Source organism: Bubalus bubalis, chromosome X, assembly GCF_019923935.1.
Source record: "Bubalus bubalis isolate 160015118507 breed Murrah chromosome X, NDDB_SH_1, whole genome shotgun sequence".
Lineage (NCBI taxonomy): Eukaryota > Metazoa > Chordata > Mammalia > Artiodactyla > Bovidae > Bubalus > Bubalus bubalis.
In genome coordinates, this window is record NC_059181.1 from 54,226,323 (window position 1) to 54,243,431 (window position 17,109).

Consider the following 17,109-nt stretch of genomic DNA (forward strand, 5'->3'; position numbering starts at 1 on the left):
TAAAGGGCCCCACTATACATAAGCCATTCCTCATGAGATTTTAACAGGAACTGCATTAAATCTGTGTATGAATTTGGGAAAAAACTGACATCTTTACTATGTTGAGTCTTATAATCCATGAACACAGTCTGTCTGTTTACTTAGATCTTTGATTTCTTCTATCAGCATTGTTGTCATTCTCAGCATACAGGTCCTATACAGGTAACTGTTAGATTTACACCTAGTATTTACAACTAGATTTACACCTTTTCCTTTGCAGCCAGTGTAAATAGATTTAAAAAAAATTTGCTTCCTCACATCTATTGTTAATGTATAGAAATGCAATTGATTTCTGTGTTGATCTTGTAGGCTTCAAAACTGAACTTAGGAGTTCTAGGAATTTCCTTTGTTTTTCAGATTCCTTGAATTTTCTATGTATGTCATCTATAAATAGGGACAGTTGTATTTCCTCCTTTCCAATTTGAATGTCTTTTTATTGCTTTTACTTACCTTATTGTGCTGGCTATAAATTCCAGTGATATTTGAGTAAGAGTGGGGAGAGTGGATATCCTTTCCTTGTTTCTTATATTAGAGGAAAAACATTGTCTTCCATTATTAAGTATGATGTTAGCAGTAGGATTTTTATAGATGCTGTTTATTGATTTGATGGAGCTCCCCTTTATTCCATGTTTGCTCAAAGTTATCATAAATGGATATTAGATTTTGTAAAGTGCTTTTTCTGTATGAATATATGAGTTTTCTTCTTTAGCCTGTTGATATGGTATATGAAATTGACTGATTTTTGAAAACTGAACCAGCTTTACATCACTGGAATAAACCCTACTTGGTCACAATATATCATTCTTTTTATATATTGCCAAATTCTATTTTATGATATTTTGTTAAGGATTTTTTTTTTACAAGTGTCATGAGGTCTGTAGCTTTATAAATCTGTCATTGTCTGGTTTTTATATCATGGTACTACTAGTTTCATAAAATAAATTGAGAAGTATTACATCCTCTTTGATTTTCTAGAAGATACTATGTAGAATTGGCACTGATTCTTTTTTAAGCATTTGGTAGAATTCTCTAGGGAAACTATCTGGGTCTGAGGATTTCTTCAAGGAGAGTTTTTTATTTACAAGTTAAATTTCCTTAATAATTATAGGACTATTCAAATGATCTGTTTCACATTGGGTAAGGTTCCGTGATGCTGCTGCTGCTAAGTTGCTTCAGTCGTGTCCAACTCTGTGCAACCCCGTAGACGGCAGCCCACCAAAGGTGTGATAGTTTGTCGTATTCAAGAAATTTGTCCATTTCATCTAAATTGTCATTTTGATGTTTATAAAGTTGGTCATAGTAGTCCCTTGTTGTCTTTTTTTGTATCTGTGAAGTCTATAGTGAGAGCCCTTGTTTCAGCCCTGATATTGGTAATTTATATCTTCTCTCTTTTTCCTTTGTCAATCTTTCTAGAAGTTTGTCAATTGTATTATCCTTTTCAAAAAAATCAGCTTTTCCTCCATTGATTTTCTCCAATTTTAAAATATAAATTTCATTGACTTTTGCTCTTTATTATTTCCTGCTTTTTGCTTGCTTTGGATTTCTTTTTTAATGTATTTTTTAATTGAAGAAAAGTTGCTTTACAATGTTGTGTTGGTTTCTTCCATACAACAGTATAAGTCAGCCATAATTTATACCCCCTCTCTCTTGAGCCTCCCTCCTCTCATCCTATCCCACCCCTCTAGGTCATTAAAGAGCACCAGGCTGGGCTCTCTGTGTTGTATAGCAACTTCTCACCAACTATCTGTTTTATACATGATAGTGTAAAATATGTTGATACTACTTTCTCTATTTGTTCTACTCTCTCCTTACCCTACTGTGTCCACAAGTTCATTCTCTATGTCTGCGTCTCCATTCCCTGTAAATAGATTCATCAATACCATTTTTCTAAATTCCATATATATATATTTATATATATGTTAATATACAATGTTTTTCTTTTTCTGACTTAGTTCACTCTGTATAACAGGCTCTAGGTTCATCTACCTCACTAGAACTGACTCAAATTTGTTCTTTTTATGGCTGAATAATATTCCATTGTATATATGTACCATATCTTATTTATCCGTCCATCTGTTGATGAATATCTAGGTTGGTTCCATGTCCTAGCTATTGTAAGTAGTGTTGAAGTAAACATTGGGGTACATGTGTCTTTTAGAATTGTGACTTTCTCAGGGTTTATGCTCAGTAGTGGGATTGCTGTGTCATATGATAAGATTTATTCCTACTTTTTAAAGGAATCTCCATTCTGTTCTCCATAATGATTGTATCAGTTTACATCCCCACCAACAGCATGGGAGGTTTCAGCTTTTATTGTTTGTAGGTTTTTTGATGCTGGCAATTCTCCTTGGTGTGAGGTGATAACTCATTGTACATTTGAATTGCCTTTATCTAATAAGTGATGTTGAGCATTTTTCCGGAGAGGGCAATGGCACCCCACTCCAGTACTCTTGCCTGGAAAATCCCATGGACAGAGGAGCCTGGTAATCCATGGGGTTACCAGGCTGCAATCCATGGGGCCGCTAAGAGTCAGACATGACGGAGCGACTTCACTTTCACTTTTCACTTTCATGCATTGGAGAAGGAAATGGCAACCCACTCCAGTGTTCTTGCCTGGAGAATCCCAGGGATGGGGGAGCCTGTTGGGCTGCTGTCTATGGGGTCGCACAGAGTCGGACACGACTGAAGTGGCTTAGCAGCAGCAGCAGAGCATTTTTCATGTATGTGTTAGCCACCTTTATGTCTTCTTTGGAGAAGTTCTTCTGCCCATTTTTTGATTGGGCTCTTTGTTTTTCTGACATTGAGCTTTGGGTTTCTTTTACTTTTCTTTTTCTAGCTTTTTGACCTGGGAGTGTAGATAATTTATTTGGCGCTTTTTTTTTTTTTTTTTACTTTTCAAATATAAGCATTTAATGCTATAAATTTTCCTCAACATGGCTTCATCTGTGTCACACAAATTTTGATATATTGTATTTTCATTTAACTAATGTAATTTGTATTTCTCTGGAGAGTTCCTCTTTGATCCGTAGATTACTTAGAAGTGCATTGTTTAGTTTCCATTTGTTTTCTAGTCATTCCTAGTTTAATTTCACTGTGGTCAAAGAATATACTGTATATGGCTTCAGTTCTTTTAAATTTGTTCAGGTTTGTTTTATAGCCCAGGATATAGTCTATCTTGGTATATGTTCAATGAGCACTTGAAAATAATGTGCATCCTACTGTTAGGAGAAGTAGTCTATAAATGTAGATTGGATATTGTTGGTTGATGGTAATGTTGAATTTTTCAATATCCTTAATTATTTTCTGTCCAGTTGTTCTATTAATTACTCGGAGAGGAGTGCTGAAGTCTCCAAGCTTAACTGTGTATTTCTGTATTTTTCCTTCCAGTTCTATCAGTTTCTGCTCATGAATTTTACATTCTGTTGTTTGATGCACATAGATTTAGGATTATCAATTCATCATGGTAGTTTGTTGGCCCTTTTATCATTTGGCAATGTTGTTCTCTTTCTCTAGTAAATTTCTTTGCTCTGAAACCTGCTTTATCTGGTATTAATTAATATAGCCATTCCTTCTTTGTTTTGATTAGTATTTACATATATGTTCCTATCTTTTTACTTTCAACTTCTATTATTTGAAGTGAGTTTCTTTTGATTGTATGTAATTGGGTCATGTGTTTTTATGCAGTCTTCCAATCTCATCTTTCAATTGGTATATTTAGACTATTTAAATTTAGTGTAGTTATTGATGTGTTAGGGCTTAAGTTTAACATTTTATTTAATTTTCTCTTTGTACTCTTTTTTCTTAACTTACTGTGGGTTACTTAAACATTTATTAGAATCCCATTTTTATTTATATCTAGTTTTTAGGTATATCTCTTCATATAGACATTTTAGTGGTTGCTATAGGTATTACACTGTATATACATAAATTATCTCAGTCTATTGGTGTTGTCATTTTACCATTTTGGATGAAGTATAGAAAATTTATCACCTTTTACAACCCTCTATCCTCCCTGATTTATAATAAAATTGTCTTCAATATTTATGCTACATACATTTACAATCATATCAAGCATTGCTATAATTTTTGTTTCCACCATCAAACAAAATTTAGAAAACTCAAGAGGAAAAGGAAGTCTATTATTTTTACCCATTTTTCATGATGTTTTCTTCCTTCCTGATATTTCAGGATTTCGTCTCTTGTCATTTCCTTTCTTTTAGGGAGCTTCCTTTAGCCATTATTTTACAATAGGCCTGCCAGTGATAAATTCTCTCAGTTTTCCTTCATCTGAGAATGTCTTGATTTCCCCTTCATTACTCAAAGATATTTTCTCGGATATAGGGTTCTGGGTTGATAGCTCTTTTCTTCCAGCACTTGAAAAATATTGTGGCACTTCTTTCTGGCTGCATTGATTTATGATGAGAAATCATGTCTCTCAAGTAATTATTCCTAAACAGGTAAGATATTATTTATATCTCTCTGCTTTTAACATTTTCCTTTGTCTTTAGCTGAGACTTTTGGCTAAGATGTGTATTGGTATGAATTTCTTTGGGTTTATCCTGTTAGAGTTTGCTTAGCTTCTTGAATTTCCAGGTTTATGTCTTTTGCCAAATTTGGGGAGTTTTCAGGTACTATTTATTCAAGTAGTTTTTTAGTCCTGTTTTTTCTCTCTTCTCTCTTTCTGGGACTCCAGTGCCATTAATGTTAGATATTTCATTATAGTCCCACAAGATCCTAATATTCTCTTTATTTTTTCAGTCTGTATTCTTTCTGTTGTTTATATTGGATAATTTTTATTGTTCTGTCTTCAAGTTCACTGATTCTTTTGTTCCCTTCATTATGCTATTGAGACTATTCATCTAGATTTTTATTTTGAATATTGTAATTTTAAGTTCTAAAATTTCCATTTGGTTCTTCTTCATATTTTCTATTTCTTTGATAGGAATTTCTATTTTCTCATTTGTTTCATGCATGTCTATAGTTGCTCATTGAAGCATCTTTATTATGGTCACTTTCTCATTTGATTCTAAGATTTTTAGCATCGTGATATTGGTGTCTATTGATTATCTTTTTAAATTCAGTTTGAAATCTTTCTGTATTCTTTGTATGACAAATGATTTGCAGTTTAAATCTGGACATTTTGAGTATTATGTTATGAAATTTTGGGTCATATTTAAACTTCCCATTTTAGCTGGCTTCTTTTGACACCCCTCTGGCAGGGGGAAGGAGTTTCTGCCTCCATGCTGGCACGTGGAAGTAAATGTCCAGATTCCCTGTTGGAATTTACTAATACTCGAGGAGGGAGGCACCTTTCTCCTGCTAAATCTGTCCTTGGTGTTCCCCATGTGGCCTCCTCTGACACCACAGAGAGCAGAGTGGCCTCCTTACTGCTGGGTGGTAGTGAAAATTCTAACTCTCCATTAGGCCCCCTCTGATACCACCTAGAAGGGAAAAAAGTAGAAGCAGTGACAGATTTTTTCTTGGGCTCCAAAATCATTGCAGACAGTGACTGCAGCCATGAAATTAAAAGATACTTGCTCCTTGGAAGAAAAACTATGACAAACCTAGACAGCATGTTAAAAAGCAGAGACATCACTTTGCCAACAAAGGTCTGTATAGTCAAAGCTGTGGTTTTTCTTTAGTCATGTACGTATGTGAGAGTTGGACCATAAAGAAGGCTGAGCACCAGATAATTGATACTTTTGAACTGTGGTGTTGGAGAAGACTCTTGAGAGTCCCTTGGACAGCAATAAAATCAAACCAGTCAATCTTAAAGGAAATCAACCCTGAATATTCATTGGAAGGAATGATGCTGAAGCTAATACTGTGGCCACCTGATGTGAAGAGCTGACTCATTGGAAAAGACCCTGGTTCTGGGAAAGATTGAAGGCAAAAGGAGAAGAGGGAGGCAGAGGATGAGACGGTTAGATGGCATCACCCACTCAGTGGACATGAATTTGAGCAAACTCCAGGAGACAGTGGAGGACAGAGGAGCCTGGGGGTGCTACAGTCCATGGGGTTGCAAAGACTCAGACGCAACTTAATAACTGAACAAGGATGACACACCTCAGTAGGGAGAGGGAGTGGCTTCTTGTTACCACAGGTTGGGATTACATTCTCTTGCTTCTTACATGATCCCCATTGACATTGTGAATAGAGGAGGGCTTGCTACCACTCAGCATGGATGAAAATCCTATCCTAGTATTCAGTCTTTTCTGCTACCACCTTGGCCATGGTGATGTCAGAAAAGATTTCAGTACAGCCTGGCCATAGCAAGCTCCGGGAGTTGGTGATGGATAGGAAAGCCTAGCATGCTGCAGTCCATGGGGTCACAAAAAGTTGGACATGACTGAGCAACTGAACTGAACTGATAGCCTGACCAGGGTAGAAGTCTTGGCTCTCCACTCAGCTTTTGTTGGTGTGAGTGGAGATGCTGGTCACAGTTTTTCTGTAGTGTTTGGTTGGAGTAGAGCGGTTATATCTAAAAGTTTTCTGTCTTGCTTGTCTACCCCTAACCTGGTTCTCTGCATAGGAAAAACAGACTTCTTTTGGGATTTATTTTGTCTGTGCCCATTTAGCATACCCATTGTTGCTTCTCATCTCCAAGCCTGGGTTATATAACTCAAAAAGAAAATCCAGGAAACTTATGACCATATTTTCCTTGGGATGGAAGGTCTCTTAGTCAGTCAGCTTTTTCAATATAATAAATGTCTATCAAGGATGTGGAGCAACAGGAACTCTCATTCATTGTTAGTGGGGATGCAAAATGGTATAGCCACTATGGAAGATTGTTTGACAGTTTCTTACTAAATATACTCTTACCATAAGATCCAGCTGTCACACTCCTTGGCATTTACCCAAATGAGATTGATACTTGTGTTCACTCAAAAACATGTACATGGATGTTTATATAAGCTTTATTCATACTTGCCAAAACTTGGAAGCAACCAAGATATCCTTCAGTAGGTGAATGAATAAATAAACCATGGTATATCTAGACAAGGTGATATTCCTCAGTGTTAAATATGTTGATACATGAGCTAACAAGCTGTGAAAAGACATGGGAAAATCTTAAATGTGTATTACTAAGTGAACAAAGCTGATCTGAAAAGGCTTACTGTATGATTCCAGCTATATGACTTCTTGAAAAGGCAAAACTATAGAGACAGTTAAAATACCTGTGGTTGTCTAGGGTTACAGGGGAGGAAGGAAGGGATGAAAAGTCATAACACAGAGGAATTTCAGGGCAGTGAAACTGTTCTGATGTTTCTCTAATGTTATAAACAGTGTAATTATGCATTTATCCAGACCCATAGAATGTACAACACCAAGAGTGAACCCTAATGTAAACTATAGACTTTGGGTGATTATATTGTATCAAGGTAGGTTTATCACTTGTAACAAATGTACCATTTTGGGGAAGAATGTAGATAATGAGGAAGATTACGTATGTGTAGGGGCAAGAGGTGTATGGGAAATCTCTGTACCTTCTTATTTTTGCTGTGACTCTATACTAAAAAACAACCTTTTGTATTTTCTTTCTTTTTAAAAAAATTTTATTGGATTTTAGTTGATTTACAATGTTTTGTTAGTTTCAGGTGTACAGCAAAGTGAATGTTATACATATAAAAGTCCAATGTCTTTTTAAAAATAGCTAAACTAAGCAAACCTTCAGCAACAAAGGTGTTTGTTTTAGCTGATGAAAGAAACATGAATCCTGAAGGCAGTCATTATTTTACACCAGCCCTTATTATTTAATAGCTTCTTCAAGCCTCAGTCTTAAACTTGGATCCTGATGAGTATGCCAATCCTGGATCTTATTGCAAGTGTCAAGATCTCTTCTGGGGATTTGTCCCTGAACTGCCAGCTCTGGACTTCAGGCCAGTTTCTATTTTGAGTGAAAGCTCCAATCTAGCAAGAGTACATTGATTGCTTTCCAGCTAATCAAAGGGAAAGCATTGGTTTGCTGTTCTGGCATCCTTGTTCAGCTAAAAATGATTATGTCTCTGGCTCCTAATGCAAAGATATATTCTTCCTTCTTTTCCTGTGATGATGGTGCAGAATATCCTTCAATTTTGTTAAGTATAAAGTTAATGTATGCCTTTGAATAGTCTTTGAGGAGTTATACAGGGTATTTTTTTTCTCCCTAGGGGAAACAGCAGAATATTACCTGCCCTCCTCTTTCTCTCAGTCAAAAAATTTGTGTGATTTAAATTTACATACAGTGAAAGTTACTTACCTGAGGTTGTACGTCTTTGCACTTCGGAAATAGATTTCTTAAAGTATACCCGTGTCCCTTACAACAGAATGGAACCTTTGAAACAAAAATTTAAAACTAGTCTTGGTACATGAATTTTGTATGAAATTAGGAAATTTTTTCTTGTGATATACTTCCTTCTCTGTGTGTGTGTGTGTCTGTGATTCTTTGCTACTCTGTACTTCTTGAGAGAACCTTGAGGTTTAATAAATAAAAGTTTAAGTAGAGAGAATTCCCTGATGGTCCAGTGGTTAGGACTCTGTGCTTCCACAGCAGGGGGCCTGGGTTTGATCCCTGGTCAGGGAACTAAGAGGCCACAAAAAAAAAGGGTAAGTGGAAGAGGGCACTCATGAAGTGATGGAGAGTATAGTTGATCTCTTTTGTGATTCAGTATCACAATTTTGATGAATCTCTCAGAACTGGAAGAATTGCTAGAAGCCTCTTTCCATGCCACAGTAAAAAGAATTTATTCTTTCCTCCCTGATGCTCATCATGTTAAACACTTGCCATAGCCATTGGTTTGCCATAACTGAACAGGGAAAGTAGCTCTCTGTTGTCTGTGTATTACATCCCAGGATTTGAGTGACTTGCTTGGCTGAGACCTCATGTGATCATGAGAATTTAGTTAGTAATGGCACTGTAACATCTATTGAATTCTCACCAAAGTTATATGAAGTATATATTACTTGAGAAAACCAAGGCTCAAAATGGACATGTCAGTTGTCTAAAGCCATATAGCCAATAAGTGCCAGAGCCAGAACTTGAATCCAATCTCTGTGTGTGACTCCAGAATCCATCTCTTTTTCCTGTATTCACATTGCTGTGAATTCCAGTCATGGGGAATCTATCATAGTTCTACAACTCACTGAGATAGTGATGTATCCATTTTCTACCAAGTAGTTCATTTGACGGAGAAGGCAATGGCACCCCACTCCAGTACTCTTGCCTGGAATATCCCATGGATGGAGGAGCCTGGTAGGCTGCAGTCCATGGGGTCGCTAAGAGTCGGATACGACTGAGTGATTTCCCTTTCACTTTTCACTTTCATGCATTGGAGAAGGAAATGGCAACCCACTCCAGTATTCTTGCCTGGAGAATCCCAGGGACGGGGGAGCCTGGTGGGCTCCCATCTATGGGGCCACACAGAGTCGGACACGACTGAAATGACTTAGCAGCAGCAGCAGTTCATTTGAAAATGTTAAGACCAGTAAGGGATGAACTGAGTTCTCCACAGGAATTTGGATTCAGGCTGAAGGGTTTTTCCAAGGTGCTTTCCCACCTAAGTTTGAAGAGATACAATCAGAACTTTCAGATTTAATAGACATACTGTAAATATCAGTTCTGCCCTCCTATCCCAACACTTACTACAGATCAGATGCTTGTAGATCAGGTGCTTGGAGCTCTCAAATGCATCATGTTATTTAATCATCATAGCTCTATTATGGGAGAAGGCAATGGCACCCCACTCCAGTACTCTTGCCTGCAAAATCCCATGGATGGAGGAGCCTGGTGGGCTGCAGTCCATGGAGTCGCTAAGAGTCGGACATGACTGAGCGACTTCACTTTCACTTTTCACTTTCATGCATTGGAGGAGGAAATGGCAACCCACTCCAGTTTTCTTGCCTGGAGAATCCCAGGGACGGCGGGGCCTGGTGGGCTGCCGTCTATGGGGTCGCACAGAGTTGGACACGACTGAAGCAACTTAGCAGCAGCAGCAGCTCTATTATGAGGTATAGGGATGAACATATCCCCATATTACAGGTGAGGAGACAAATGTACAAAGAAATGAAGTAACTGACATGTCCATTATCTCATAGTCAGGTCCATCTAACTCCATAGTATTGAAATAATAATTTGCTCTCTGTAATACCTCATTTGGTTCCTACCTACCTATCTATTTTACTTCTGTCTCTGTAACATTTTCAGAAGCTTTAAATTGAATATTTTAGTTGAGATCTTCAAGAAATCCTTGTATGACATTAAAAATCCATAGGCTGTGCGTGCTTTCTCACTTGCCTCACCTTGTTAGTATTATCTTCAGCAGTAAGCTTGCACCTCAGTAGAGCTCAGAGCAAAAGAAAGTGTAAGTTGCTCTGAGAGGACAGTCACCCAGGCCTTAGCTGTGCCTTGACCTGGAACGCTTGCTCATCTTGACAGAATAATCTGAGTTAATCAGCTCGTGGATAGGGTGAGAGTTAAGGTTCTAGGTGTGGGTCTGTTTGCAGCTGAACTGATGGGTTTTGGCATCTTAATTAAGGGATTCAATAGCCATCTGCTGGGTGAAGACATCTTCCTTTCTCAACTGAAGCTGGGTCAGTCTCAGTCAGTGGGAAAATGTTGTCATTTGTATTCTGTATTCCTCCTGTTTCTTTGGGTTGTGCTATGTTTAATAAAGCGTGCATTAGGAGATATTGAAAAAAGAGTTTTTAATTTAGTCTTTTTCTCCCAATATGTTTAAACTGTTTCCAAAGTGCCTATGTGTGTGTGTATGTCTGTGTTAGACAAATTTCTCTGAAGAAGTTGACACCTCATTATGTGTAGGTTATTGCATTTGTGGAACAAAAATCTCCCTTAATATATATTTCCCTTGATATATCTATGTGTCATAAAAAATTAATTCACTTGATATGAACATGTTTTCATTTTGGGACACGACTGAGCAACTGAACTGAACTGAATAGGGAAATATATTCTAGTAGATTATTTTATAATGTTTCTAAATAATAAATCATAAACACAGTAAAAGAAAACAGCTAAAATGTACATATTTGAGAGTCAATTATATGTTGATTAACCTTATTGCTTTTGCCATAATTCTTACTATTGCCATTTTCCTTTGCTGTCAAACAATTCATTTTGGGAACATAAAATGCATAATTATGAATGTTAATATAGCACCCTGCTGCATCTCATCTCTCTTTGTGTTATGGCACAAGTTTACTTTGGGGACACACAGATACTTTCTGTCATTATTCATAGTAACTGTTATTAGACACTAAAGTTGAGATATTCATTATTTACCTGTCTTGTTAGAAGCTATTCTTACATCAAGACTATAGAAAAACCATGTTTATAATTCAACTAAGAAACATAGAAGCCTGTTTAAAAATTAAACAAATTAACCTGTGTTACAGACCACCTGACCTGCCTCTTGAGAAACCTATATACAGGTCAGGAAGCAACAGAACTGGACATGGAACAACAGACTGGTTCCAAATAGGAAAGGGAGTATGTCAAAGCTGTATATTGTCACTCTGCTTGCTTAACTTATATGCAGAGTACATCATGAGAAATGCTGGGCTGGAAGAAGCACAAGCTGGAATCAAGATTGCCAGGAGAAATATCAATAACCTCAGATATGCAGATGACACCACCCTTATGGCAGAAAGCGAAGAGGAACTAAAAAGCTTCTTGATGAAAGTGAAAGTGGAGAGTGAAAAAGTTGGCTTAAAGCTCAACATTCAGAAAACGAAGATCATGACATCTGGTTCCATCACTTCATGGGAAATAGATTGGGGAAACAGTGGAAACAGTGTCAGACTTTATTTTTGGGGGCTCCAAAATCACTGCAGATGGTGACTGCAGCCATGAAATTAAAAGATGCTTACTCCTTGGAAGGAAACTTATGACCAACCTAGATAGTATATTCAAAAGCAGAGACATTACTTTGCCAACAAAGATCTGTCTAGTCAAGGCTATGGTTTTTCCAGCAGTCGTGTATGGATGTGAGAGTTGGACTGTGAAGAAAGCTGAGCGCCAAAGAATTGATGCGTTTGAACTGTGGTGTTGGAGAAGACTCTTGAGAGTCCCTTGGACGGCAAGGAGATCCAACCAGTCCATTCTGAAGGAGATCAGCCCTGGGATTTCTTTGGAAGGAATGATGCTAAAGCTGAAACTCCAGTACTTTGGCCACCTCATGCAAAGTGTTGACTCATTGGAAAAGACTCTGATGCTGGGAGGGATTGGGGGCAGGAGGAGAAGGGGACAACAGAGGATGAGATGGCTGGATGGCATCACTGACTCGATGGATGTGAGTCTGAGTGAACTCAGGGAGTTGGTGATGTACAGGGAGGCCTGGCGTGCTGTGATTCATGGGGTCACAAAGAGTCAGACACGACTGAGTGACTGAACTGAACTGATAGAAGATGGAGCAATGGACTTGGGGGTTCTCATTGCAGGCTCTGAGTACACAGTAGAAATACTGGACAAGTCTTTAACCATCTTATAGTCTTATATTTATGAATAATTCAGGGAAGTGATTCCTACCTGACAGGAATCCATAAGGATTATTAAATAATCGATTTACTTACACTAGTACTTGATACTGGGTACCTAACTAGTGAATGTATACTGTTTTTAATATGATTTTGAAAGTGAAAAAGAAAAACATTTTCTAAACATTTATTCACCATATATCTCTTTAATTACCAAGTTCTCATAATACAATTTCATTGATTTAGTAAGTGTTTTTGAGTTTGTGTGCTTAGCATATACAGACAGCAAGGAGATCAAACCAGTCAATCCTAAAGGAAATCAGCCCTGAATATTCATTGGAAGGACTGATGCTGAAGCTCCAATACTTTGGCCTCCTGATGTGAAGAGCTGACTCTTTGGAAAAGACCCTGATGCTGGGAAAGATTGAGGGCAGGAGGAGAAGGGGGCAGCAGAGGATGAGATGGTTGGATGGCATCATTGACTCCATGGACATGAGTTTGAGCAAACTCTGGGTGTTAGTGAAGGACAGGGAACCTGATATGCTGCAGTCCATGGGGTCGCAAAGAGTTGGACACAGCTTAGTGACTGAACAGCAATAAGCAATATGTTAAATAGTGTAGTGGGGCTCAGAGCAGGAGTGTGTTCTAGCCATGAACTCTAGTGGAGGGAAAAACATATATAGGTAAAATGGTTGAGAAAGGAGGTAGGTGATTGTCAAAATGAGTGATACCAGCAGCAAGTGGTTGTAAAAATTGGAAGAAGAACATCACAAGGAACTTGAACAAAAGAAGGGGAGGTTGGCTCAATTCCTAAACAGAATGTGGTAAGGCATAAAGAGAGGATGGAGAGAAATGTGTATGTAGGTTTGAGAAATATTAAGTGAGCCCACCCAGATTAAGATTTATAAAGGGGATCAGTGAGAGGTGAATTTGAACCATCTAATAGAAGGCCCAGAAAAGCAAAGTTTATCTAGTAGGCCATGAGGAGTCATTGCAAGATTGTGAATAGGTGAATAAGGATTGGTATCTGTGGGAAACCAGTAGGGAGGCCATGTGACATGATTGCTTATATAAAGTAGTGACAGTAGGAATGGACAGGACGAGTTAATAGGGGATATATTTCAAAGCTAGGATGTGGAGACTAATTCAATATAAAAGCCAAAGAAGAGAAGGAAACAATTTACAAGGTTTGAGTTAGTCAGATCTTTAGGGATTTAAGACACAACAAAAAGATAAATTAGGAAGAGCTAGGCTTGATGTCAGTGTTTTTGTTTTGTCTTTAATTTGAGGGGATTGATGGGAGATGTAAACATTCAATTGGCAATTGTGGAGTATAGGTAGAGCTGCTGTGGTTTTGGGTTCCGATAAAGACCAGTGATTGTTCTAGACCCATAGAATGTTACTCGTAATCTAGACTAATCTCAGTTATACAGATATCTTCTGGTGGTCACTTCATCTTAAAAAACATCAGCTCTCCTTAATTTTTGTCCTCTTGCAATTACCAGTCTCTTTTCCATCACAGCCAAGCTTCTTAGGCAGTTGAAAAGTATCATTACACTCATTGTCTCCATCTTCTTCCCATTTTCTCACTGCAGTCTGGCTTCTTCCACTACGTGACAGTCTTCTCTATAGGACCAAGATGAATTAGTATCCTCCAGATTGAATAAAAACTCAAGGAGCATCTTTTCTTCTTTTCCAGTCAGCAATTTTTCAGTAGCAGAAGAAGTACAATGGAAGGCACATAGCCATTGCTATTTAATAGCATTGGTGTCAAATCACATATCAGCTGGCTGACCTTCTGTAAATTAGTTAACCAAAATTTTCTCATTTGTAAGATGAGAATAATGATATTTACCTTAAGCCCTTTAAAATAGTTGCTTAATAAATAATGGCCCTATTTAACTTTTTTCTGAAAATTTCTTCTCTTTGATTATGAAATATATCTTTCTCCTAGTTTTTTCCTACTACTTATTTTCAGCTCTCTTTCCTTAATTTGTCACTTGACTATAGGTGTATCCTATAAGAGTAGTCTTCAAACTTGAGTGTGCATTAGAATCCTCTGGAAGGTTTGTTAAGGAACATGTTGCTCCCCTCCCCCACCCAAGTTTCTGATCCAGTCAGGGTCTAAGAAATTTTCAGGTAGTGCTGGTCTGAGGACTGAACTTTGAGAACCACTAACCTAGAGTTCTGCCTCAGACCCTCTTTCTCATTCTGTGAACCTTTTTTGAGAGGCTTCAGATATCACTGATGACTCTCAGATTTCTGTATCCAGAGAAGATCATACTCCTAGACACCAGATTATCATTTTCAACAGCATGTTACTATTTGCCACCAAGATGTCTCCCAAAAACATCATAATCCAACATGCCCAGGTTTATTCTAAAGTATATGTGCTAAGTTGCTTCAGTCATGTCCAACTCTTTTGCTACCCTATGGACCACAAACTGCCAGGCTCCTCTGTCCATGAGAGTCTCCCAGCAGCAGTACTGGAGAGGGTTGTCATGCCCTCCTCCAGTGAATCTTCCCAACCCAGGGATTGAATCTGCATCTCTTACATCTCTTGCATTGGCAGGCAGGTTCTTTACCAATAGTGCCACCTGTGAAGCCCATTTAAAGTACATATTGAAATTTAAATATAATACATATATATGATCTATAAGAGTAGTCAAGAAAAGTCTGAAAAGGAAGAGTAATAAGGGAGGAAGGGACCAGTCCTGTTGAAACATATTATAAAACTACAGTAATTAAAACAGTTTGGTACTAGCACATGAATAGACAGATCAATGGACCATAATTGAGTCTAGTAATTGATCCAAAGGCACAGTTTAGTGTATGGTTTTTAATATATGATTTTATTAGTAAATATTGAAGGTCTTTCTAAGCATGACACAAAGGAAACTATAAAGGAGAACATTGTTAAATTTGACTACATGAAAGTTAAAATTTACAGTACCACAAAAATACATAAACAGAATCCAAAGACAAAAATCTGAGAAGGATTTGTATCTGATATGAGAAATGGCTGGTTCCCTGTATATATAAAGAGCTCTTGAGACCGAGAATCACTTAGAAAAATATCAACAAACCATTATTTTAAAAATAGGAAAAAAAAAGAAACTAAACAACCAGTCCAGGGAAAAAGAAAAGTGGCTTATAAAATAGATACTCAACAACACTCATAATTAAAGAAATATAGGTTAATTTAATCAATAATTCTCACCTTAACACCAATACAACTTTCACTAATCAGAATGGCAAAAATCAGAACATGTAATACATATTTTTTGACAAGCATGTAGAGAAATGTGTACTCTTACACCTTAATACATACCTTGCTACTCAAAGTGTGATCCTTGGACCAACAGTATCTGCATAAACTGAGAGCTTGTTACAAATTCAGCCCTATCCCAGACCTACTAAATCAGAATCTGCATTTTAATGAGTTCCCCAAGTGATTTGTTTGCACATGAAAGTTTGAAAAGCACTGCTCTAAAACATTGTTGGTGGAAAAGCAAATTAGCATAACTTCTTTGGATTTCAGGAGACTTTATCACAATTAAACATTCATATGCTCTGAACCAGAGCTCCACTTACAGGAATTTATCTAACAGATATAATCATATATGTGTGTGTGAAGAGTTGTTCAAAAATATTCATTGCGACATTAAAATTTAGAAACAAACTTAATATTCATTAATTGAGTAAAGGTTAAATAAAGTATGAAAATTCACACAAGTACAATAGTAAGTGGTTATTAAAAATTTGTGAAAAACTACATGCAGATACAAAATTATCTCCTACATATATTGTTAAAGACAAACAGCAAGATCTTGAACAGTACTCTAGTATGCTTTTTTGTGTGTCCTGTTATTATAATAGCTATTTTACAGATAATGTAAGTGAGGCAGAGATGTTGAATAACTAGTCCAAGGGCACACAGTAGCAGTGGCAGATTCAAATCTAGACAGTCTCATTCCAGAGCTTATGTTCTTAAAACTATGTCATACTATGCCTAGGGATAAACAAGAAACTGTTAATGATGGTTTCCCCCAGAGTATGGGGAACTCATTTTTCATCGTATATGCCTTTGTACTGTTTGAGTGGTTTACCTTTCACAAATATTGCTTTTAGTTCAGTTCAGTCGCTCAGTTGTGTCCGACTCTTTGTGACCCCATGGACTGCAGCACGCAAGGCTTCCCTGTCCAACACCAGTTCCCAGAGCTTGCTCAAACTCATGTCCATCTAGTCAGTGGTACGTTCCAACCATCTCATCCTCTATCATCCCCTTCTCCTCCTAACTTCAATCTTTCCCAGCATCAGGGTCTATTCCAATGAGTCAGTTCTTCAAATCAGGTGGCCAAAGTATTGGAGCTTCAGCTTCAAATTTAATCCTTCCAATGAATATTCAGGACTGATTTCCTTTAGGATTGACTAGTTTGATCTCCTTGCTGTCCAAGGGATTCTGAAGAGTCTTCTCCAACACCACAGTTCAAAAGCATCCATTCTTCAGCGCTCAGCTTTCTTTTTTTTTTTTCTTCTCAGTTCATTTCTTTTTTTTTTTTTAATTTTATTTTATTTTTAAATTTTACATAATTGTAT

At 37.4% G+C, this 17,109-nt stretch overlaps 1 protein-coding gene and 1 non-coding gene across 5 annotated transcripts in view; both read left to right on the forward strand.

The window, feature by feature from the left end:
• Positions 1 to 17,109, forward strand: part of SHROOM4 (shroom family member 4) — a 246,323-nt gene that overhangs the window by 153,908 nt on the left and 75,306 nt on the right. The window contains exon 1 of one of the 4 annotated variants that reach the window (XM_044937407.2): positions 4,334 to 4,496. The exons of the other annotated variants lie outside the window; for them this stretch is intronic. The gene's annotated coding sequence lies outside the window, so the exon portion shown is untranslated. Of the gene's footprint in view, positions 1 to 4,333; positions 4,497 to 17,109 lie in introns of those variants that run through there. 4 annotated transcript variants of the gene reach the window in all.
• Positions 8,530 to 8,602, forward strand: TRNAG-UCC. Its single transcript has one exon. It is a non-coding gene; the product is annotated as a tRNA-Gly (tRNA).